This window comes from Dryobates pubescens, chromosome Z, assembly GCF_014839835.1.
Source record: "Dryobates pubescens isolate bDryPub1 chromosome Z, bDryPub1.pri, whole genome shotgun sequence".
NCBI lineage: Eukaryota > Metazoa > Chordata > Aves > Piciformes > Picidae > Dryobates > Dryobates pubescens.
The window spans coordinates 6,756,801-6,782,089 of record NC_071657.1 but is presented as its reverse complement, the minus strand read 5'-3'; positions in this window follow the sequence as shown (position 1 = coordinate 6,782,089).

The following is a 25,289-nucleotide window of genomic DNA, read 5'->3' as shown; positions in this document are numbered from 1 at the left end:
GCAGGAGCAGGGAGGTCATTGTGCCCCTGTACACTGCACTGGTTAGGCCGCACCTCGAGTACTGTGTCCAGTTCTGGGCCCCTCAGTTTAGGAAGGAGGTTGACTTGCTGGAACGAGTCCAGAGAAGAGCAACAAAGTTGGTGAGGGGTTTGGAACATAAGCCCTACGAGGAGAGGCTGAGGGAGCTGGGGTTGCTTAGCCTGGAGAAGAGGAGACTCAGGGGTGACCTTATTACTCTCTACAACTACCTGAAGGGAGGTTGTAGACAGACGGATGTTGGTCTCTTCTCCCAGGCAAGCAGTACCAGAACAAGAGGACACAGTCTCAGGCTGCGCCAGGGGAGATTCAGGCTGGATGTTAGAAAAAAGTTCTATACAGAAAGAGTGATTGCCCATTGGAATGGGCTGCCTGGGGAGGTGGTGGAGTCGCCATCACTGGAGGTTTTTAGGAGAAGACTTGACGGGGTACTTGGTGCTGTGGGTTAGTTGCTTGGGCGGTGTTGGATTGGTTGATGGGTTGGACGCGATGATCTTGAAGGTCTCTTCCAACCTGGTTTATTCTATGTATTCTATTCTATGTATTCTATGTATTCTATGTTACAAACGTGATAGACTTACATATGTCACTAAGGAATTGTCCCACTCTGATGCTCTTTACCTCCCTTCTGTCAAGCATACAATTTACATGAACTTAATTACGTATTTCAAATAGCCGTTTGTTTATTGTTTATTTCCATCACCCAAATAATTTGAGAAGTCAATTTTTGGGTTTCCATTTTCTCCTTTTGAAATTACTGAACATGGAAAACCCATAAGATCATTAAGGGAAAGCCTCTTTATCTTCTTTTTTTTCACCTTTGTATAATTAATCCTTTCCACATGTTGAAACATATCTTGTGTTCTTCACGCCATGGTTAAAGTGAGCAGTAGCTGGTAGACTGGAAGATTTAAAAATCACTGCAGCATATGCAAGTTTTACGATGCAGTTTACTGTTGCATTGTGTATAACTCCACTATGTCTTTACTTTTCAACTGGTTTATTGAGTTACAAAATTTAATAGTTTGATCAGTGATTAGTGTGGGTAGGTAAAGGCATCTCAGAGTACACTGAAGCTTGGAACTGCAGTTTACTTTCAAGGTGTGGGTGAATTTCTAGAGAAGTCTTTTCACTTTGATGAAGGGCCATGGTAGTGGGGGTTTTCTACATGAAATTTTGAGATAGAGAAAAAAATTCTGTGAGAAAATGGTATGGGAAAGCATCTTCAGTCAGTAACAACAGGAGGAGTGAGACACTTCAATCTCTTCTACAGAAATCCCTTAGAAAATTCCTGCTGCTTTTTTTTTGGCCTACCAAATTCCCCTCATTTTATGTTAGATTTTCTACAGGATTCTTCATCTATTTGTTAGAAAACTGCAATCCTCACTGCAACACTGTTTTGAAGTTCATACAGATGAAAGGTTTCTGTGAAGAAAATGCTAACTTGGATTCATGTGCTGCAGCAGCTGTGAATTATCCTGTTGTAATCCCCTGATACTGTGTTTAGCACTCTCATAATCCCTCCAAGAGACACTCTTAGCTGTGATAAAGGAGCAGACCTGGCCTGAATAGCATGTTTCTTAACATTACCATATTCCTTGGAAAAATTGCAAAGCCAGTTTTATTCACAGTTTCTAAAACCCATGGGCTGCCATGGGGAAGCTAAGCAAAAAGGCTGTTGAAATTTTAAATACTTAATTACTTCAAGGGGTATGTGATTAATTAAGAAAAAAAAAAAAGTATCGCTCTTCAGAGTTTCTGGAATAGTGAAGGGATCAGTGGTGAGTACTTGTGAGTGAACACCTCAGCTATTAAACTCAGATTAGAGTGCTTTTGCCTTAAAAATCCTGAGAAACACAATGAATGAGCACTGAATATCTACATTTTTCCTGAGGCTTCCTTTGAGAATGTCCTCTGCTATCCTGCTGTAAATTTTAATACTAAAAAAATTTTTAAAAAATGTCAATATGCTACTTTTGAGTCCATATTGGAACTTTATCAAATCTAATTTCTCTCAACCTGTGTTTTTATATATATTCATAACTGTGTGTGCTTCTGTATTAGAATAGAATAGAATAGAATAGACCAGGTTGGAGGAGACCTTCAAGATCATCACGTTCAACCCATCATCCAGCCCACCCAATCAACTAAACCATGCAACCATTACTCATCCCCCTACACTATTAGCCACCTTTTCATCACACTATTTAATTTTGGCAGTGGTAAACAAAAGAACACTCACTGACCCAGTCACAAATTCTGTTATCAGGACATGATGGGTTTTGGCTTTGGCCAGGACTCCAGGGTTAATACCAGTATGGTTTAGAACGACAGTCATATCCTTTGTTGACTTATAACTGCATTTCCTGACTGGGGCCATAGTGTTGGGTAATTATCAAAGGTTTCTTTTGACCTCTTGGACAGATACACATCTGATGAGTACAGCTCCAAGGACTGTCAGCAAATGATTCATTTCTTTTCTACATTTTTCCTGACACACTAATCCAGAACAGAATGGGAAAGTCTGCAACAGAAATTCTGGTCTCCAGAATCCAGTTCTCAGGTATCATGACCAGAAACTAAATTGTATTCAGAGTCCAAAACTGACAGGTAATTCCTCTGCCCTTAACCCTACCTTCCTTCTGGAATCCTTATTTACTCATGTTGCATTCCAAGATGGCACAGATAAGACATTGGGACGTTTTATACACAAAATCTTTCTCTGTATGGGGTAACCATTGCCCTCAAGTGCTAATTGTAGTACAATAGCAAGTCTGCTATCACATCTAACATGTTTTATTGATCAGGACCTAAATCTTAATGAAGATGAATCTTTAGGTGTTAATCAAGTTGTTAATCAAACCCTGCCATTGTTTAATCTATGGTCATTAATGGTACTTAGCTTCAGATGCCCTTTTATTTGACTGTCCCTGTGAATGCTGGCTGTTTTTGCAGATGTGGATATTACTTTTCCCCACACCTTTAGGGTCTTGGTGGTCTTTGCTTGCAACTTCAGTAGAAAACTACAGAGGGAACCTAGTTCACTGTATACGTATCTCCCCACGTAAGACCACCACGTTGATGATCCAAAGTAGTGCTGGAGGGAATATGAATATTATAAAGAAGCAAGTGCTGGTTTGGTTCTTTTCCTGTGTTAAATTATCAACTATTTGTTACCAGTACATGCAGTTCACTTCATCTGCTTTGTTGCTCTGGTCTAGAAATATTATGTTCATATCCTGAAGTTGTATGTGTGGAAGAACTTACTGTCAAAGCTTATTGATTTCCGAAGGGCTTGCTTCTAATGTCTCTTTTGTCCTCAAAATACTTTCCTGACCCTTTAGTCCATCCTTGGAGTTATTTGGTAACTTCAAATTATTTGGGGAGCAATTCAGATCAAAGCTCAAGGATGTTAGAAAAAAACCAAAACAATGAAGCCCATCATGTTTGTGTTGTAGGTAAGTCTTCTCTTCAAAGCTTTTAATTAATGAACACCCTTCCCGAAGAACATTGTGTCTTTATGAAGTACATTCTCCCTCTCCTTTGGGGTCTCTCTCTGCATTTTCAGCTACAGCCCTAGCTAAATAGCTCTTATTTCTGAGTTGGCCACTGAAGCACCAAGCATTATTTAATCCCATAAAAAATGGATAAGCCACATTCCTCCTTACCAAATGAAGAGGAAGCAGATATGTATCTCTCAGTAACACTCCTGGGCCCTTGACTATCTGTGCATTTTAGTAAGCTGACATACACAATTTTATAGAAAGAGCTAAACAACTGATGCAAATAATTCTCCAGCACCACAAAACATTTTGGAAGGGAAAAATCTTTTCGAAAGAAAAGAGTCAATTTTGCTGAAGAGGAAAAGTTTGTTTCTAAGCAAAGTGAGAACTCTTGGGACAATCTCAGTGCTTTTCATTGAAAATAGCTAAGTTTTCAGAATCTGATTCTGTATGTGTGAAATCCTTTAATTTTCAGAATGGAAGCAGTAAGTAGCTCAGAGTGTCAAATCTGCAACGTGATATACAGGATGATAAGGCAGTTTAAGCTATCATGATTTATAAAGGCACTTGAGGTGGCTGGATTCAACTTGAGTAACTTTGAAAAGAGGTAGAATTAGATGTTCTGTCTTCTTGGCTTGCCCACACTAGGAGCTCAGTGCATTTACTTCTGATCCTTGCACTGCCTTATCTGTACTAACCATAGCCTGCAAAAATGAATCGGATTTAATTTATTTTGGCTTAAGCAAAACCACAGGGTGTGCAATGTATCAGCAAGAATATTTACAGAGCAGATTCCAGCAGATTACTGGAAGGCACTGAGAGTAACTTTTTAAGCCAGGAAATAGGCAGCCCTATCAGAGGGCATGTAATACTGGTCCTGATGGCAATCAGTGCAAGTGAGCTAGTGGATGACATTGCGATTGGAGGCAGCCTGTGCTGCAGTGATGGTGCACTAATGGGTTTCACAGTCCTGGAGGATATGGGTCAGGTGAAAAGTACAGTCAGGATCCTTAATTTTAGGAAAGCAAAGTTCCAGCTATTCAAGGAGTTAGTTAATAGACCTCCTGTGGAGACAAGGGAGTAGAACAGAGGTGGCAGATCTGTAAAGATGTTATGATCAAACTGGGCCCACTACCAGTGCCCTATCATGATGCAAGCACGAAAGAAATAAGTTTCAAGCATGGTATCATGGAAACCAAATAGGGAAACCATTACCTTGAAACCACCTCCTACAATTCATGACCTCCAGAGGTTCTTTCCAACCCCTATCGTTCTGTAATGCAAACATTTTCTTCCAGAGACCCTTGGAATTGCTAAGGAAATTTCTCTGGGATTTTTGCAATCTACAAGAATAAATACAGACACAAAACTAAAACTTTTAAACCTTGAATGATTTCTGTTGGACTTAAGTGTGGCCATATATTTTGGGGATGTTGCCAGGTATTTGAGTAAAGGCAGCTGCCTATCTGAGAAAACACCAACCTGTAGGCAGGGCTCACCTTGCAGTCATGTTCTGCACTAAATGAAAACAAGCTGAACTTCAAGGATAATATCCCCTCTGCTCCCACAAACTGTCATTCTGGGACAGACCTTCTGCCACAGCACATCGTAAAAGGTCCTTCCCTCAGCTGCTTACCCCCTGTTAAAAAATAGTTTGGCCTCTGTAGAATTAAATATATTCTACTGTTTTACATTATACTATGTTGTGAATGTTATGTTACAAACACAAGATTAAAAAAACTATACACAAGCATCTAGAGCTGTGTCAGGGTGGGGAAGAGCAACATCACAGAGTAGGAGCTGACAGGTTGCATCTCTTCATCCATTGCACGCTGCAGAGTTGCCACGGTGCCACCTTCAGGGGGATAACATGCAGCTTTCTTGACTTATTTTTGTCAGAGATACGGCAGCATTGCACTAGGATCTCTTTTTTCCTCTCTCCCTTTCCTATTTTCTTTCTCCACAGTATTCTGCTTACAATAAAATGTCATCAGAATTTGCAAAGCAACGCAGAGCACCAGTTTAAGCTTTATTCCCAGTCAGCCTATTTATACTGCAATGCTGTGTCTGCTTGTGTTCATAATTCATACAATAGGGAAAGAAAGAAAGAAAGGGTAAAAAAAAGCAAAACAAGCAAACAATAAAACCTGCTATTATGCTTTGATTCCGTGTTTTTATAAATATTTGAATCCAGTCACAGAGGTTTATTCAGGAAGCAAAAACACAGTAAACACTCCTAATTTAAATGAAAGATTTTTGAAGTAAATCTACTTGAGCTGAAGATATTCATGAAGCAATAAAATCAGTGGTTTTCATTGGGCTGAATCTTTTTGAATAGCTTAAAAATATCTGCTGTCTCTGCTATCAGGGTGCTATCTTCCCATTCTTTTCTGCCAAACTGCCACAAAATGGTATCTGATTCTCTGATGCAATGAAGCATTCTAGAGTCTATAGAATACAAAGAGACTGTAAAGCCTTTACACTGTCTTATGTAATGCTGTTGTTCTGCTGCTAACTTTCTTTTAAATAAAGATGTAAAGAACAGAGGTGGCAGAGGTTCCGATTGGAACAATGCACAAAGATTCCAGCCTTGAACAAAATCTCAGTATCTTCTAGCCTCAGTGGTCTGTAACTAGATTTATATGAAGAATGACTTTATTGGGGGGGGGGGGGGGGAGGAGGGAATACGACAACCATGAGAATTTATTAATTGTTTCAAGCCAACCTGTGTGTAACAAATAAGAATGAGATGAAAATCAGTAGGCTTCTGAGAACAGTTGTATACAAAATATAATGCTAAAGGTGTTTTATTTGCATCTCAGAAAGAAGTGTTTGGTGCTGCAGTATTTATTTTGTGGTGAAAGAAGACCCTAAACTTAAGGAATTTCCTAATTTTTTGAGAGGAGGATTTGTCTTCAGGTGCAATTAGAGAGCTAAGCAAAATTGAAATGCAAGTTTTCCATTTTATAAGAATGGATCATGGAAACAATAATGCTTAAAATATCCTTGCAGGAAGCTGGAATCTGATTTATTTAATTCAAAAGTGATGGAACCAGGGATATTTTCTGAATTATTGTTTTGTATGGAAAAAGAAATGTGAATCCTCACCCGTTCTGTCTGTAAATTTTAACTTTCTGCAGGGGGTAAGCCAAATGCCTGTTGATCAGGAGTCACTGACTGACTTCTTACCCTGGCATTACCACCAAATTGCCATCTGCTCTGGTCAAGCAGTCTCCCTTCAGCCTTTGCAAAGACACCTGCTTAGTTCTAGACACTAAGCTTTTCCAGGTGGGGATCACCCTGTACAAAGAGTTAGTGTAAGGGTTCTTCTCCATCTGAGATGAAGCTGTGTATCATTCTGTAATGCAGTGCCTATCATTGCTAATAATGCAGAAAAGGTTTCCAGACAGTTAACTCTCGGCTAGTGAGAAAGAAGTAGAAGTATGCTTCTAAGGGGAAATGGGCAGGGAGAAAGGAGAAATATCCACAGACTGCAGGTGCCTGTCTTGATATTTTATAAGCTTCTCTGTTAGAGCTACAGAACTGTTCTCTAGCTTAATGAGAGGATTTCTGCTTGTTAAAGCTAGCTATCACTATTGGCGACTTTGCAATTATTCAAGCACCATATATCTTGAAACAACAGATGTCACAGGGTTCATTATAATGGGAAATATATTTCCAGTCTCTTAAGTTGCATGTTACTGAAAGGATATTTCAGTGCAGTCACATCAAACTTACTAAGTCTGCTCCACACATCCACCTGTCAGCGCTTTTTAGGTATATATAGTACTTGGATTTTAATTCAAGCACAGCTCCCATTCTAGCAGACTCCATTTTCATCCATGTCTCATTGGTGTGCTATGCTTTAGTTCCTTTCAGCTTGATCAGAGGCCTATGTGCTGGAAGATGAGCCGCCAGGGCAGACGGCCAGCCTGGTTGGGCAATGAACTTCTGGGTGAATTAAGGGGGGAAAAAAAGGGTGTGTCGTCTTTGGAAGAAAGGTGAGCTAACCTATGGAATGTTTAAGGATGTCACTAGGTCATGCAGGAAAAAAACGAGAGAGGCAAAAGCCCATTTAGAGTTTAGCCTGGCCACTGCTGTGAAGGACAACAAAAAATCCTTCTACAAATATGTTAATGGCAAGAAGAGGGTCAAGGACAACCTCCACTCCTTAGTGGACATGGAGGGGAACATAGTAACAAAAGATGAGGAAAAGGCAGAGGTACTTAACACCTTCTTTGCCTTGATTTTTTTATAGCAGGATAGACTGTCTCCCAGACAACTGGCCTCCAGAGCTGGCAGATGGAGTCTGGGAGCAGTATAGTTCCCCTGTGATCCAGGAGGAAGTAGGTAGAGATCTCCTTAGCCACTTGGATCCCCACAAGTCCTTGGGACCGGATGGGATCCATCCTAGGGTGCTGAGAGAGCTAGCAGAGGAGATGGCCAAGCTATTCTCTGTTATTTTTCAACAGTCCTGGCTCACTGGAGAGGTCCCAGAAGACTGGAAGCTGGCCAACGTGGTGCCCATCCACAAGAAGGGCTGGTTGGATGAGCCAGGGAATTAATAGGCCTGTCAGCCTGACCTCAGTGCCAGGCAAGATTATGGAACAGGTCATCTTGAGTGCAATTAACACAGCACTTACAGGATGGCCAAGAGATCAGGCCCAGCCAGCATGAATTTAGGAAGAGCAGGTCCTGCCTGACCAACCTGATCTCCTTCTATGATCAGGCAACCTGCCTGGTGGATGTGGGGCAGGCTGTGGATGTAGTCTGCCTGGACCTCAGCAAGGCCTTTGACACCGTCCCCCACAGCAAACTCCTGGCCAAGCTATCAGCTCGTGGCTTGGCCAGCAGCACTCTGTGCTGAGTTAGAAACTGGCTGGATGGCTGAGCCCAGAGTAGTGGTGAATGGTGCCACATCCAGCTGGCAACCAGTGACCAGTGACGTCCCCCAGGGATCAGGGCTGGCTCCCATGCTCTTTAATATCTTTATTTATGATTTGGCCGAGGGGATTGAGTCCATCATCAGTAAATTTGCAGATGACAGCAAGCTGGGGGCAGGTGTTGATCTGTTAGAGGATAAGACAGCTCTGCAGAGGTGTGTCCAGTGCTGTGTCGAGTTCTGGGCCCATCAGTTTAGGAAAGATGTTGAGTTGCTGAAACGTGTCCAGAGAAGGGCAACAAAGCTGTGGGGGTGGGGGTTGGAGCACAAGCCCTGTGAGGAGAGGCTGAGGGAGCTGGGGTTGCTTAGCCTGGAGAAGAGGAGGCTCAGGGGAGACCTTACTGATGTCTACAACTACTTGAAGGGAGGTTGTATCCAGGAGGGGGTTGGTCTCTTCTCCCAGGCAACCAGCACCAGAACAAGAGGACACAGTCTCAAGTGGCTCCAGGGGAGATTAGGCTGGATGTTAGGAAGAAGTTCTTTATAGAAAGAGAGATTTGTCATTGGAATGTGCTGCCCAGGGAGGTGGTGGAGTCACCATCACTGGAGGTGTTTAAGAAGAGACTGGATGGAGCACTTGGTGCTATTGTTTACTTGATTAGGTGGTGTTGGGTGATAGGTTGGACTCGGATGATCTCAAAGGTCTTTTCCAACCTGGTTAATTTCTTTTTTTCTCTTTTCTTTTCCTTTTCTTTTCTTTTCTTTTTTCTTTTCTTTTCTTTTCTTTTCTTTTCTTTTCTTTTCTTTTCTTTTCTTTTCTTTTCTTTTCTTTTCTTTTCTTTTCTTTTCTTTTCTTTTCTTTTCTTTTCTTTTCTTTTCTTTTCTTTTCTTTTCTTCTCTTTTCTTCTCTTTTCTTTTCTTCTCTTTTCTTCTCTTTTCTTTTCTTCTCTTTTCTTCTCTTTTCTTTTCTTTTCTTTTCTTTTCTTTTCTTTTCTTTTCTTTTCTTTTCTTTTCTTTTCTTTTCTTTTCTTTTCTTTTCTTTTCTTTTCTTTTCTTTTCTTTTCTTTTCTTTTTTTTCTTTGTTGAAACAATGGGAGAACCAAACCAACAAAAAAAAAATCAAAGACACTTAATTTTGAGTAAGTAGTGTTTACTTCAATGCTTTCGTCTATAAATTAAACCACCATGCACAACTTACACACATAATTTCCTTAAACCACTCTTTGTTGACACAGGGATTGTTTTTTTCACTGAAAAGACTCTTGAAAATGTATTCGATTACTAACATGTTCAGTGCCTATCTTTTGCTTTACAGCCTATTTTCAAAGCCCAAGCAAGACAGGATTTTATTAAGAATAAGTTTGTTAATAGGCCTCAATAAAATAAATAATGTTCAGCATCTCCCCACAGAAGCAAACTAAATAAAGCCATTACCCTCACAAAAGCCTGAGGGAAGATTTAAAAAACAAACAAACAAAACAAAAAAAAACCACCAAAAAAACCCAAACCAAAAAAATATTCTTTATTATTATATGGTTTCACTTCAAAGAATCTCCTTTATTCCTTACAGTTACAAGGTCAGGCTTCTTCCAAAAATGTGTCATGGGGATCTCCCAGAGCTGGATTCTTGTCTTCTGCATCAGGCCTTCCTCATGGTAAAATGAGAAATACTACCTTGTTCTACCAAGGTTTATTCTGAGTATAAATTAATTCCTGGATCTTCCTGCATAGCTGTGCTAAATGTCAAGGGTTTGATAGTAGAAGTGAGGCTTGGAGGTGTGGCTGCAGAGATAGCTTCTATAAGAAGCTCTCTCTGTGTCTGATAAAGCAAATGACAACTGGCTCGAAGACAGATCGCCACTGCTGGAGCCTGAATCAGTCAGCAGCACTGCTAGCACCTCTGGGGTAACATATTTAAGGAAGTGCAAATACTCTTTTCAGGGACAGCTGTGAGAGAAGAGTGAGAAAATGTGGAATCAGAGAATCAAAAAGGTTGGAAAAGACCTCAAAGATCATCAAGTCCAACCTGTCACCCAAGACCTCTTGACTACTAAACCACGGCACCAAGTGCCACGTCCAATCCCCTCTTGAACACCTCCAGGGACAGTGACTCCACCACCTCCCTGGGCAGCACATTCCAATGGCTAACAACTCTCTCTGGGAAGGACTTTCTCCTCACCTCGAGCCTAAACTTCCCCTGGTGCAGCTTGAGACAGTGTCCTCTTGTTCTGGTGCTGATTGCGGGGGAAAAGAGACCAACCCTCTCCTGGCTACAGCCTCCCTTCAGGTAGTTGTAGACAGCAAGAAGGTCTCCCCTGAGCCTCCTCTTCTCCAGGCTAAACAATCCCAGCTCCCTCAGCCTCTCCTCATAGGGCTTGTGCTCAAGGCCTTTCACCAAGTGTTGTAGAAACAACTTTGCAGACTTCAAAGTGACCTCCCTGTCCTTATTTGGCCCATGAGCTTTTTATTGTATTTTCTACCCCTGTCCTGTTGGTGAGGGGTAGAGATAGAGCATCTTAGTAGGCACCTGGTAATCAGTCAAGGTCAATGCATCAACAGCTGCACATTCCAGTGGTTGAGTCATTGAACTCTTGGGTTTATGTCTTTCAGTTGGCTGAATAAAGCTTCACCACTGCAGTGTAAAAGAATCTCAAAATTCCTGTTCTGGCTGGGTGGATTTTATCTGAACAGAAGTTGACTCTAAATGGTATGTACTTGGTTTTGGATTGTTGTGTTTGGGTTTGGGTTTATTTTTGACCTAGTAGGCAACTGTATACAGGAAACTGTACAAAATTGTTTTATATAACTTCAGAACCATCAATGTATAGAGCAATGCATTTGAATAATGGGAAGCATCCATTAATAGACTGAAATAGGATGTGCTTTGGCAGGGCTGTTGGACTCAATGATCTCTGGAGGTCCCTTCCAACCACAGTGATACATTTCACGAGCAGTGATTCCCATTCAAAAGGAAGCCAAGTGGCTTTACTCACTTGGTTTCCATTGCTCAATATAGGATTGCATCTGCTTCTCCTTTGGAGGGAATTTTTGTTTAACTTGGAATTATGTGCAACTGTTTGGTTAAAAACTGCACCCAGGGGATGCTTCTCACTAAACCAGATAAATCAAGATCTGCCTTCTTTACAAGACAAAGGTAGAAGGGGTAGGACAACATTCACAAAGATTATCACGCAGACAGTAAGAAGGCAAAAAGGGTGGAAGGAGTAGGACAAAATATACAAAGGTTCTTGTGTAGAAACCAAGAAGTAAAAAGTGTAGAGAATGTAATTACCATGCTGAGGAGAAACAGTTTGATTAGCAGAGTTTCTAAGTAACTTAAAAAAACCCCACACAGGGTAAATTGGGTTGTGCTAAGTAGATTGTGTTAAGAACATTTTCCCCATTATTCTGTCAAAGTCTTTTAAAGAAGGGAGGAAGAAAGCATCTGGTTTTGTAAAGGTTTTCTTTTAGATAGATCAAATGTAATTTTTCTAAAAGAGGAATAATCAGTATTTCAGGGGATGTCCACTTGCAAGACATAGGTATGCCCAGGTGGCCAAGAAAGCCAACAGCATCCTGGCCTGTATCATCACTAGTGTGGCCAGCAGGACCAGGGAAGTGCTCATGCCCTTATACCCAGAACTGGTGAGGCCACCCCTTGAATAGTGCTCAGTTTTGGGCCCCTCACTACAAGAAAGAGATTGAGATGCTGGAGCATGTCGAGAGGAGAGCAATTAAGCTGGCAAAGGGTCAGAAGAACAAGTCTTAGGAGGAGAGGCTGAGGAAAAATAGAGTCTGGAGAAAAGGAGGATGAGGGAAGAGAGCTTAATGTTCTCCTGGACTCCCTGAAAAGAAAGACAAAGAGGTACTGAGGTGGGTGTTGATATCTTCTTCAAGGGGAGGAATGGCTTGAAATTGTGCCAGGAGAGGTTTAGGTTAGCTATTAGGAAACAATTATTTACTGAATGAGTGGTCAGACATTGGAACAAGTTGCCCGGAGAGGTGGTGGAGTGGCCATCCCTGGAGGTGTTCAAAAAACAGGTAGACATGGCACTTCAGAACAGGGTTTAATGGCTGTGGTGTAGTGATAGGTCAGTGGTTGGACTCAGTGATCTTAGGGGTCTTTTCCAACAAAACCAATGCTATGATTCTGTGATTATTGTTTGTCTAAGTGGTGTTAAAAGAAAAGATTGTGCCTTGGTTCTCTATCAGTGTGCAAACAGAAAAATAAAGAAATCATGTTGCATTTGAGCCAGACAAGTCAGGAAAACAAACACTGCATGGTTGGTCTCAGAGGCAGAACAAGGGAGATGGTCTCAATAATCAAGCAATGATGTTACACCCTGCACATCTTAGGAAGTTCCTCTTTGTTTTGCAGTTTCTAAATTGCATCTTTAACCATCAGTATGGGATTTCTTTCCTATTCTGTGCTTGCTAGGGCTTTGTTCAGAGTCGTGTTTCCTTGCCGCTTCACATTGCACGCTGCTGCTGAAGCCAGAAAACTGGTGGATTAATTGGACTGCTGATCCTACTCATGTAAATGACAATGTGTTACAAAGAGGCTTGCAGGGTGAGAAAGCCTGTCAGAGTGGACGACAATACACTGAGTTTGTCAAAGGAAATAAGCATTAAAAAGTTGGAAAATTACTAAAAGTATCAGTTAAGATGATGGATCTAAAAACCTGGAAAGCTCAGAGAATGGGAAAGGATGAGGACAAAGACAGGAAAATAACTTTCCTAACAGTAAGGCCTGTATATAGGAGGGCAAAATGGTAAAACCCTCCCCTGTGTGTGAGACAGTCTAGCTATGTAATGTATGGATGTTTCAGTGTTCAGATTTAACACCAGCCAGATCCTTCCAAGTTTCTGCATGAAGTTCAGATTACCTTCAAAACAATTCACACTGGTGGAGGAACAACCTATGGACAGCGGCTCTGGAGCAGGGGCTCAGACCTGCTATATGGGGTGAAGGACAGGGAAGTGAAAAGCACACTATTCTAATGAACACTTTCTAAGGTAAATAAACAAGCAAGGAAAAAACCAAATCCTCTTGTGTACCTTAGATGGTATTGCAGCAGGTTCTGGCAGGCAGAATTGTTTTTTTTAAGATACTGTACTCTTGGCTGTTGTTTTTTCTCTTCTGGAATTAATGTTCTTCATAGGAGGTTCTATGGTGCTGTGTTGGATTTGTGTTGAAAGCAGCCTTGGTAGAACACAGACGTTTTAGCTGTTGCTGAGCAGCACTTACACAGAATCAAAGTCTCTTCTACTTCTCAGACTGCCCTACCAGTGAGTAGGCTGGGAAAAAAGTTAGGAGGGAACACACCTGGTACAGCTGACCCCAAATGAACAAAGGGATACCCCACACTCTATGACACTATGGTCAGATGTAAAAACTTGGGGAGGAGGAAGCGTGCCATTGCTCAGGGACCGGCTGGGCACCAGTTGGCTATTGGTGAGCAATTGGAAGGGATTTTTTATCACATCACTTTTCTCATGCAATAGCTATGAGACATTTCTGTTCTGTTGTGTCTTGTGAGATAGAGGATGGAGAATTTTTTTTCTCTCAAGAAGTGCAAGTTTCTTTCATCTCTCCTTACTTGATGGGGAAAGCACCATTCATGGATTAAGAGTGTCTAGTGAAAGAAATTATTGGCTGGACGGGGAGACTGGGCCTGTATTTATATTTGTAATGGAATAACAACCAGGGCGTTTTTGTCAGTGCTTAATTTAAGGATCATTATTTTCTTTTGGCTTTAGAACTCAGCAAAACATTTTTGCTTATAAGCACATCAAGTAAGCTCTGAAGGGCTCAGTTTTGACTCTTTTGTTCCCTTGTGTAAGGCTTTTGTGTGTGTGTGCGTGTGTCAATCATTTCTTTTATGAGTAACTTACAACTATGCATAAAATATCTAAAGCATTATATTGTATGAGAAGGACTGCAGCTGCAGCACCTTTGGTTTTGAATAGGACTTCTCTTGTAGGGTGAGTGTGTGTCTGCATAATTGCATGTAGTCTTAACAGGCAAAGTAACTGCATCACCAAGAGAGAAAAGCTAAGGCTTTGATGTTGGTCTTCGCTCACAAAGGAATTTATTCTTCTGAGGCTTTGTGCTAGGATATTTACACTCAGATTATAGCTGTTCATTTGTCATTTCTTTTAAGTCAGAAAGGTGTGTCAGCTATTGGACAATTGGCCACCATGCACAGAGGAAACCATCATGATCCCAAGAGCTTTGTTTCTAATAATTATTTTTTTCTCTTCCTCGTAAATGAGATCTTTTGAGACAGGATCTGTCGATCACATCAACAGAGTCTTATTACAGCAGGTCTGATGACTTCTTTTTGTCAATCTCAGGTCATGTCCTTTGTTTTTTTAATGAGATCTCTTCAGGAATTTAAATTTCTTAACTACTTTGTTGTTAAAGCCCCACTGATGGCTTGTCAAAAGAACTCAGTGACATTGGCCTACTTAAAAACATTATTCCTATATTAATGTTACTAATTCAAAATGAAAGTTAAAAATCATGTAGTCTGAAACAATTGTGGAATCTAGGCTGGGAGTAAATTATTTAAAAGATAGGTATAAACTGCTTCTGCAGTCTCTGGCAGGTAAAGGTCAGGCTGTCCAATGTCTGCATTAGACAGAACTTTGACATGATATCTTCCAATAAATACTATGCTAGCTGAAATTCTCCACCTCTAGTTTTATTTTGGGCTAAGGGTAGAAGAGGGTCACAGGACATAACAAAATGCTGCCAAATCTTAACTTAAGAGGTCAGAGAATCGAATTATTTGGAAAAGTGCCTTATGGACATGGACAGAAGGAGGGCAAATGCAACAAGGAGATAATTAGTGATCCTCACTTGCATAGCTAAAATAAGGCCAAGTGATATGTTGGAGTCCTGTATGAGGTGCCAGGGTTGATTCTAATTGAATATGGATGCAAAAGTCTAAAAAGTGTGCTAGATTTCATTCACAGGCTGTTGCTAACATTGTTATATTATTCTGAGGACTAAACGTTCTGGCTTAAATGTTAACTGTGACTAAAAATACCTTCTTTTTTACCCATAGATTATGATTTTCAGGTTAGACTACATACCTCTTTTATCTGGACACTGTTAACTTCCTATTTTGTTGTCCTGGTGGGGTTTTGTGTTTATTTGCTCCTTTGTGTTTGCTTTTGTGGTGTTTTTTTTTTCATAACACTGCTGAAAAGTGTTACCTGAATTGTGAGGACCTCCTCGTCCTCAAGCTCTCCAACTCAGCTAATCGGGGGGGGGGAAATAGAAGATAGATTTTAAATCACCATATTTCACAGAAAGCATACTTCACAGTTACTTCAGTGCTTGTAGTCTTAGATACCTGCTCTCTCTCCTTGCAGATTCTTTTTCTTTATGTGAAACCTGTTTTTACTGTTCAAGCATTATCCAGCATGTCACAATGAATATCTGAGCTGCAGAGATTTTTGATTAAAGCTTCTCTGTTATTACGTATCTGACACAGGAAGATCTCTACTTGTATGTATCTGACACAGGGAAGATCTGTTTTGAAGAAGTCAGATGATTTGTTACTTGTTCTTTCCATATGAATACACTTAACTACTTTTTTTCATTACATTGCAATTGTCTTTTTGAGGTTTCCCCCACTGCAAGAGATGACATTGTTCAGGACCTGGGCAGAACTATGTGTGCTGGACTTTCAAATCTCTCAAGGTTAAAGAGAGAAAACCTCCAACAGAACAAGTAGAGAAAGAATTGGCAACCACCATTCTCTGCGCTCGGCCCTCCAGCCAGTTCCTAACCCAGCACAGAGTGTTGTGGTCCAAGCCACAAGCTGACAGCTTAGCCAGCAGTCTGCTGTGGGGGACGGTATCAAAGGCCTTGCTGAAGTCCAAGTAGACCACATCCACAGGCCTCCCCACATCCACCAGACGGGTCACCTGATCATAGAAGGAGATCAAGTTGGAGAGGCAGGAGCTGCCCTTCCTAAATCCATGTTGGCTGGGCCTGATCCCTTGGCCATCTTTCAGGTGTGCTGTGATTGCTGCCAAGAATGGTGCCACATTCAGCTGGAGGCCAGTCACCAGTGGCGTCCCCCAGGGATCAGTGCTAGGGCCCATCCTCTTTAACACCTTCACTGATGATCTTGCTGAGGGGATTGAGTCAGTCATCAGCAAGTTCGCAGATGACACCAAGTTAGGAACAGATGTTGGTCAGTTAGACGGCAGAAGGGCTCTGCAGAGGGACCTTGACCGACTGGACAGATAGGCAGTCTAATGGCATGGCATTTAACAAGTCCAAGTGCCAGGTGCTGTACTTTGGCCCTGGCAACCCCATGCAGAGCTACAGGCTGGGGTCAGAGTGGCTGGAGAGCTGCCAAACAGAGAGGGACCTGGGGGTGCTGATTGACAGCCACCTAAACATGAGCCAGCAGTGTGCCCAGGTGGCCAAGAAGGCCAATGGCATCCTGGCCTGCATTAGGAATCGTGTGGCCAGCAGGAGCAGGGAGGTCATTCTGCCCCTGTACTCTGCATTGGTTAGGCCACACCTTGAGTCCTGTGTCCAGTTCTGGGCCTCTCAGTTTAAGAAGGACACTGAGACACTTGAACGTGTCCAGAGAAGGGCAACAAGGCTGGGGAGAGGTCTCGAGCACAAGCCCTATGAGGAGAGGCTGAGGGAGCTGGGATTGTTTAGCCTGGAGAAGAGGAGGCTCAGGGGTGACCTCATTGCCCTCTACAACTACCTGAAAGGTGGTTGTAGCCAGGAAGGAGTTGGTCTCTTCTCCCAGGCAGCCGGCACCAGAACAAGAGGACACAGTCTCAAGCTGCACCAGGAGAAGTTTAGGCTTAAGATGAGGAGAAAGTTCTTCACTGAGAGAGTCATTTGTCATTGGAATGTGCTGCCCAGGGAGGTGGTAGAGTCAGCATCCCTGGAGGTGTTCAAGGGGAGATTGGACGTGGCACTTGGTGCCATGGTCTAGTCATGAGGTTTGTGGTAACAGGCTGGACTTGATGATCCTTGGGGTCTCTTCCAACCTTGGCGATACTGTGATACTGTGAAAGTAAATTTTGCTCAGGAACACAGAGGATGGTAACAGGGGAGACCTTCTTACCACACTGATCAGTACATGGAAGGTTGGCTACCGGGAGGGTGGAGACTCCATTTTTAGAAGGAGTCACTTGCAAAGGACAAAGGGGCAATGGGTACAAGTTACACCTAGGGAGATTCCAATTGGACTCAAGAAGAAATTTTTTCACCATGAGAAGAATTAGACATTGGAGTAATCTCCCAAGAGAAGTGGCAGATTCCACTGCCTTGGACAGTTTTAAGACTCAGGTTGACAGGAATGCTGGGACATCTCATTTAAACTACACCATCCTTTCCAACCTGGCCTTCTGTGATTCTGAGGATATGTATCTGAAACGATACTTCAGGAGCATAGTAACACAACAATCCCTTTAATTCTCACTCTTTAGAACTCTAGTCCTTTATAATACCTGCTTTGGTGAATTCCAGATGGTGAGATTGAGACAACTTTACACAGATGAAGAAGAAAATTTTCAAAAAGAGTTTACTAAGTATAAATTTATTGGATAGATTAATCACATCACTACTTCCACAGATCAATTAAAGTGTTAAAAAACAGAGTAAGACCCAGCTTTCAGTGTTAGTGTTCTTTATGATTTATGCCTTAGTCTGGTACATCACACTTGGCAACCTGTGTACCTACAGTATGAATGCTTCCTGGATCCCCAGCAAAGGGTTCTTACGTTACTTAGGTAGGACAGGGACTCTTCATTGTCTGAAGAGTTTTTCCATTGCAGTGAAATTCATTCTTAAGACTCACAGTGCTGATTTGTTTAGAGGCTACCTGGACCATAAGAAACTGCTTTTAGTAATTATGCATACTTCATAAGAGTAACTAAATAAACCAATTTTCTCCAATTCCTGATGCCAGAGGGGTTTGAAAACATGTGTCAGCTCCTTCTGCTAGCTGAATGTCACCTGTTACTGAGATCGCAGTTCTTCCTCTCTCACAGATGTTCGCGGGGAGTTTTATTTATTTATTGATTACATAAGCTTGTAAAGCAGCTGCTGTAAACCAGGGTAAGGTATCTTTCAGCTCTGATGTTTTAGGGCCTTTAGAAACTTTTCAAGGAAAAGTTCTTATTTTTACCCTTGTAAGGTATATGAGTGTGATAGTCTGACATGTTCATAATGTCTCTGCTTCACACCCTTGCCTAGAGCAAGATCCTGTCCAGGTTGTCGGTTCATCCTCATATTTCTAGCCTCCCTGACCTTTCTCAACTGGCTTCCTTCCAGGGCCCAGAACCTTCTCAACAAAGTTGCCTCTGGCTGCCAGCTCATTATTCTTGCCCCAAGTATATTGAGGCCTTCTTGACCGCTTCTTCCCAATAGTCCCCATCCCTCCAGATGTCAGCCCTGTCTGCTATCAGGTACCTTGCAGGTACCTTCCATAGTGATCTCTGCAGGTACTTTCCAATCCCTACCATTCTGTGTTTCCAAAACTGATCTCCACCATTGGCATCACCTGCAATCCTGCCAAAGTGAACGTTGTGACCTCCCCAGGTCACAGGTAGAGATGCTGAATGGAACATACCCTAGGATATATGCTCTGGGAATCCATGAGGCACCAGAATCCAGTCATATACACCCTAGTGCCTACCCAGCACTGGGCAGTCAACCAACTGGTTGAACACTCTAAATTCCAGCTTGGCTATGAGGACTCTCTGGGTATGTTGCAAGCTTTTCTGACATTTCCTGTTCTCCACTTATCCACAAACCCAGCATTTTTATCACTGGAAGCAATGAGATTAGACAGGTAACAACTCCTGTTCAAAGCACACTGATGGTTCCCATCAGCTTCTCCTTTGTGTGCCCAGAGATATTCTCCAACTTCATGATTCTTTTCTTCAGGGACCAAAGTAAAACTGAATGGCTGACTGGTCCCTACAGCACCTTTCTTGGCCTTTTTTGAAGACAGATGGGATGCTGACCTTCCTCAAACTGTTGATAATTTTCCCTAGTCCCCACAACTATTCAAAAATATTTGACATGGGCCTTACAAGGGACACCAGACATCTTGCTTACCTTCAACCTCCCCAGGTCCCATGGGAATGTATGGATTGAGTTTGTACAGGTGTCTGGGTCCAGAGAGGGAAAGAGACTCAATTCTTTTGAATATTCCCATGTTAGGAAATTAGAGGCACAAAAGAGGCCAAAATATCAACAGCCCTTGAGGCCATTTATTAACAGAATGAAGTGGATGGAGAGAAAGAGGAAAAAAAATTAGAAATAGGGAGAAGAGGGAGAGTGCAGGAAAGGGATTATATTACCATTAGTCAGAGGTGAAGAGAGAGAGTTTTCAGAGTCCATGTTTTTTTGTGTTGCCTGGTGGTGTTTCCAGTGTGTGGTGTCGTCTTCTTTCTTCTCTTCAGCAAGTATCACTCAAGTCTTTTTATACAGTGTTTTTAGTCCTTAGGTGTGTGTCCAGGTATTGTCCCCTAGGAATTCTTCCTGTGTATTCCTTGTATTTGAACAGGGGCCAGGAGGAAGGGGGGGGTCTTTGCCTCCTCCTTCTCCATTTACCTGCCCACATACATAGTACACATCAGGGGCCAGGTGGTGAATCCATTGTTCTCTCTCCATCCTCTCTTTCCGGGGCACCTTATGGGTGGAGATGAGCTTGTCTTGTGCATATTCCAGAGAGTATAGATAGCAGTGGCATCTGCCCATTATTTCCAGAGCAGCTGCAGTCTGGTGAGCAATCTTTGTCCTTTGCAGGGTGTGATAGTTTAGGCTGTTCACAGTATCACACAGTAACTAAGGTTGGAAGAGACCCCAAGGATCATCAAGTCCAACCTGTTCCAACAGACCTCACAACTAGACCATGGCACCAAGTGCCACGTCCAGTCTCCCCTTGAACACCTCCAGGGACGGCGACTCCACCACCTCCCTGGGCAGCCCATTCCAATGACGAATGACTCGCTCAGTGAAGAACTTTCTCCTCACCTTGAGTCTAAACCTTCCCTGGCACAGCTTGAGACTGTGTCCCCTTGTTCTGGTGCTGGTTGCCTGGGAGAAGAGACCAACCCCCTCCTGTCTACAACCACCCTTCAGGTAGTTGTAGAGAGCAATGAGGTCACCTCTGATCCTTCTCTTCTCCAGGCTAAACAATCCCAGCTCCCTCAGCCTCTCCTCATAGGGCTTGTGCTCAAGGCCTCTCACCAGCCTCGGTGCCCTTCTCTGGACACCTTCAAGTCTCTCAATGTCCTTCTTAAACTGAGGGGCCCAGAACTGGACACAGTACTCAAGGTGTGGCCTAACCAATGCAGAGTACAGGGGCACAATGACCTCCCTGCTCCTGCTGGCCACACTATTCCTAATGCAGGCCAGGATGCCATTGGCCCTTTTGGCCACCTGGGCACACTGCTGGCTCATGTTTAGGCGGCTGTCAATCAGCACCCCCAGGTCCCTCTCTGTTTGGCAGCTCTCCAGCCACTCTGACCCCAGCCTGTAGCTCTGCATGGGGTTGCCGTGGCCAAAGTACAGCACCCGGCACTTGGACTTATTAAATGCCATCCCATTGGACTCTGCCCATCTGTCCAGTCGGTCAAGGTCCCTCTGCAGAGCCTTTCTACCCTCTAACTGACTAACATCTGTTCCCAACTTGGTGTCATCTGCAAACTTGCTGATGACTGACTCAACCCCCTCATCCATATCATCAATGAAGATGTTAAAGAGGATGGGGCCCAGCACTGATCCCTGGGGGACGCCACTGGTGACTGGTGACTGGCCACCAGCCTTGAAAAAATGTTCCTTGAAAAAATTCCAAGCAAATCTACAGTTGGGTGTAAAAAGGAAAACAAAGATTATTCTAAATGAATTCCATTGGTCAGATGTGAGATGTACCATAGCAATATCTCTCACATTCTTTCTGCTGACATGCATGCTGTCCTGGACAGAGACCTCTTATCAGCAAAACTTGAGATAAGCATTACTGACTTACTAATGACACTTTTGAGCTAACTAAAAATCCCTCTAATATTTTCTCCTTTTCTCTTTTCTTCTAATTAACCAGAGGGAAAAGGGAGGGGAGAGGTTGGGCGGGAGCAAGGTGGAATCCTCCTGCCTGAGGAGGATTTCTGTGCTGTTTCTTTTTTTGTGAACACCTGTATGATGTTGTAAATACTGTATATTTTTGTACATATTCATTGCATTCCATTATTGCTTGTGACATTTTGCTTCTCTGACTGGGTTCAGCTGAGCTTTTGTTGATGTGTGTGGGTTAAACCATCACAGATGGGGCACATCTCAGTTCATGATACAATCACAAGGTGTTTTGCATTCAGGATTTGTAGACAGGATTCCAGCAGGATTCCTGCAACAGATAATCTCTGAATCAACCTTCATCTACTGCTGATCCTTAAAGCCTCGTTTCTAAATACAGAGGCCTTGGGGATGTTGGTGAACTCTGCTTTTTTAATTATTTTTTTTAATTAGGTGCCTATTTGCAAGAGGACATCTATGAAAATTTCTGTTACATAACAACTCTACTAAAATATGACTGTCTCTTATGTATGGACATATCACACATACACAATATAGATGTGTACAAACTTATGAGTGCTAGATGGAATTTCACACTGAGAAACACACTAATTTTCTTGCAAAAATGTTGATAAAAGAACCATTGTATACTTCACAAAGATACTTCCCACACACACACTTATCATCCTATGCACATCCATATTTTTCTTACTAAAGCTTCCCTTCTTTATATTTGACATGCTGTGAGTATTTTGTTCTATAGAAATAGTTCCAATCTTGGAAGCTTTTGGAAAAACAGAACCAAAAACAAATAAACAAAAAGAACTACCCACCAAAACCTGAGTGCCATACAGGAGATACTCTGAAGATGAACAAGCCTGGGTTTTAATTTAAAAGTATGCAACTACAATATAGGACTTGCCTAAAGGCATAGGCATAAGTAAAAGCAACTGAAAATGTTCACAGAGAATCAGATGAAGATCTACAATTTGCAGACGATGTTGTACTACAGTGTGATTGCTTCACACATACTTAATTCCTATCTGTGTGCCTAGCCTGAACAGTAAAGAGAAGTAAACTGTATTTTGGTAAACTAGAATTAACATATTGTAAACCACTTAGAACCACATGTGCTGAGGGATGAGAAAACTTGTAGACTGTGTTAGGCATTTAGTGAGAGCTGCTACTAATGGTTGGCATGGTGACTCAGTAAGAAAGCCAGAGGGTTCACTTGTAAATCACAGTAAACTCCAGAGACAGTGCTTTGATTCCTAGAGCCATCAGTCAAGCTGAGAATCACAGCCATGACAATTAGCAGCCTGTTTCCAAAGCTCATCACAGAAAGCAGACTCATTGCTTCTTGGAGTGTTTGCCTTCCTGAAACCATGCTGTACTGGAGGCAGAGAGTATTCAGCATGATCAACAGATTGACAATCAACAAGAGTCTGCTATAGGGAATTTCAAACAGGGTTGCAATCTCATTATAAGGCCTTGGCAAGTCACTTGATCCAATTTCCCTACCCGGGGTTAGAGAAAGACAAAGAAAAGCAGGGAAACTGCAGGGGAGTGATTGTGATGATGCTGGTGCAGGAAACTTGACAATAGAAGTGCAGAATGGTGTTTTCCTGTCCTTTCTGCTCTGACACATGGCATCACTTGGTGCATCATTACAGTATGGGATGAGGAGGGGAGGGAAAGGAAGGGGAGAGAAGGGAAGGGGAAGGGGAAGGAGAGGGGGAAAGGGAAGGGAAAGGGATACAATTTCTTTGGAATTTAGTCATCTAGTAGCCAACATGGATTTACCAAGGGGAGATCTTTCTTGTCTAATCTGATAGCCATCAATGAAACCATGACCAAATGAGTAGATGAGGAAAGAGCAGTGGATATAATTTATTTTGACTGCAGCAAGGCTTTTGATACTATTTTGATACCCCATGCTGTCATTTACAGGACAATCCTCAATGCAGCTGCATGCAATAAGAAAGTTTCCATTTCTTTGTTGCTTTCATTTGAGCTGAAATACGTGGAGATGGAAGAAATTAGTAGCAGTATCAATTTTCACGCATCTCCTGATGTATTGCACTCAGTTAAGATTCTTTTGCTTCTACTGAAACCTAAACAGCCAGATCATATTGTCTCAGCTGAAAATCTGAAAGAGGAAGCATAGGGAAAGACAATCCTTCCTAGGATCTCCTCCAGAGTGTTCTGTAATCAGAGTTTAGACTTGTGCTCATGTGAAGGAAGTATGGATTCAGAAATTTCCTGACTGACATTCACCTCAGAGACAAAAAAGAAAACCTTTCCTAATTCTCTCCTTCTCTATTTTGTCTGTGTTCAATATTGGCTAATCACAGCAATCCCCAAAAGACTCCATCATTTTTTTCAATTGTGTCTTCAAACTAAGCATTTCTTGCACTGTTCCACAGGAAGAACAGCAAGTGAACCAAACCAGTGTCTTGGCTCCCTGAAGTCCCTGGGTTTGGAGCACAAGCCCTATGAGGAGAGGCTGAGGGAGCTGGGGTTGCTTAGCCTGGAGAAGACAAGGCTCAGAGGAGACCAAACTGCTGTCTACAACTACCTGAAGGGTGGTTATAGACAGGTGGGGTGTGGTGAAGAGGTTATTAAATTTATGACTATGAAATATGAAAATATTATTTTTATTAATTATAAAACTATTAATAACTTATGAATCACCAACTTATATACATGTTCTAGTGCACGTTCGTGAAATACATTCCACAAGTGGCTTAGTGTTATGATTAGAACTTAATTGAACTAGTTACAGACTATTTCTATATTTATATAACAAAGGGTGCAGTTCTGCCGCTTGGCCACTAGATGGCGACTCGGCGGGACGCAGGCGGCTCCTGGCTATATGCAGCAGTATTATAATCTTTCTATACGTCAGCGATTACTCTGCTACACGCGGATAATTTGACCTGAGTGCTAGTGGATGGAAAGCACGTGGAAGATACTCTGTAGCTGTTATTTGTAGCGAAGTGGGGGTCCTGCAGACGACTGTTGCTGGACTGGTTCCTAGTCAACTTAGATGGCGATGTTGGGTTACTGTCTCCTCTCTCTGCAGTAGTGGAGAGGGAATAATGGAACCTGGGCTTAGCTCAGAAGCAGGTTCCCTTCAGGACTCAGTCGATTCCCTCCAGACGACAGGAATTGGTCCTGGTCGGGGTTGGCCTGTAGGGTCGGCCCTTGGGAGTCGGCTCGCACGACAGGGCAGGGCGATGGTTGCCGGTAGGTGGGCTCGGAGGACATGGCAGCAGGCAAAGCTGCGGGGTCAGCCCAGATACGGCAATTCTAGGCATATGTGGACTCGGTCTCGATCAAGTCCCCTCTCCCTGGCAACTGGGCAGGTCTTACCCTTGGGGGTTGGTCCGGTCCTCCGGTGGCATGGTGGGCTCTCCCAGTTGATACAACTGGCTGTGGCGATGCTGGGCTCCTCAGGCTCAGTGAAGGTCCTCCCTCTGTGGAGATGATCCTCCAACTGCTTCTCATGATGCAGAGGCTTTCAGTATGCGTGCATGTATAACAGAAGCTAACAGCAATAAGCACAATGGCAGAGGCTGCGGCTCCAGAGTTACTCTCTCGAGCAAACACAGAGACAAAGTGAAAGAGGAGGCAACTTGTTTACCAACTGGGGTGATACTTATAGATTCCTCGAGGCTGGGTTTGACCAGTGGGCACTCCCATAAACAACTGGCTTCAGCCTATAGAAAGCATGAAGCTAGAATTCTGCCCATATTTGATATTTGCACGAGCAGTGCATGCGCTGGGTGCGTGC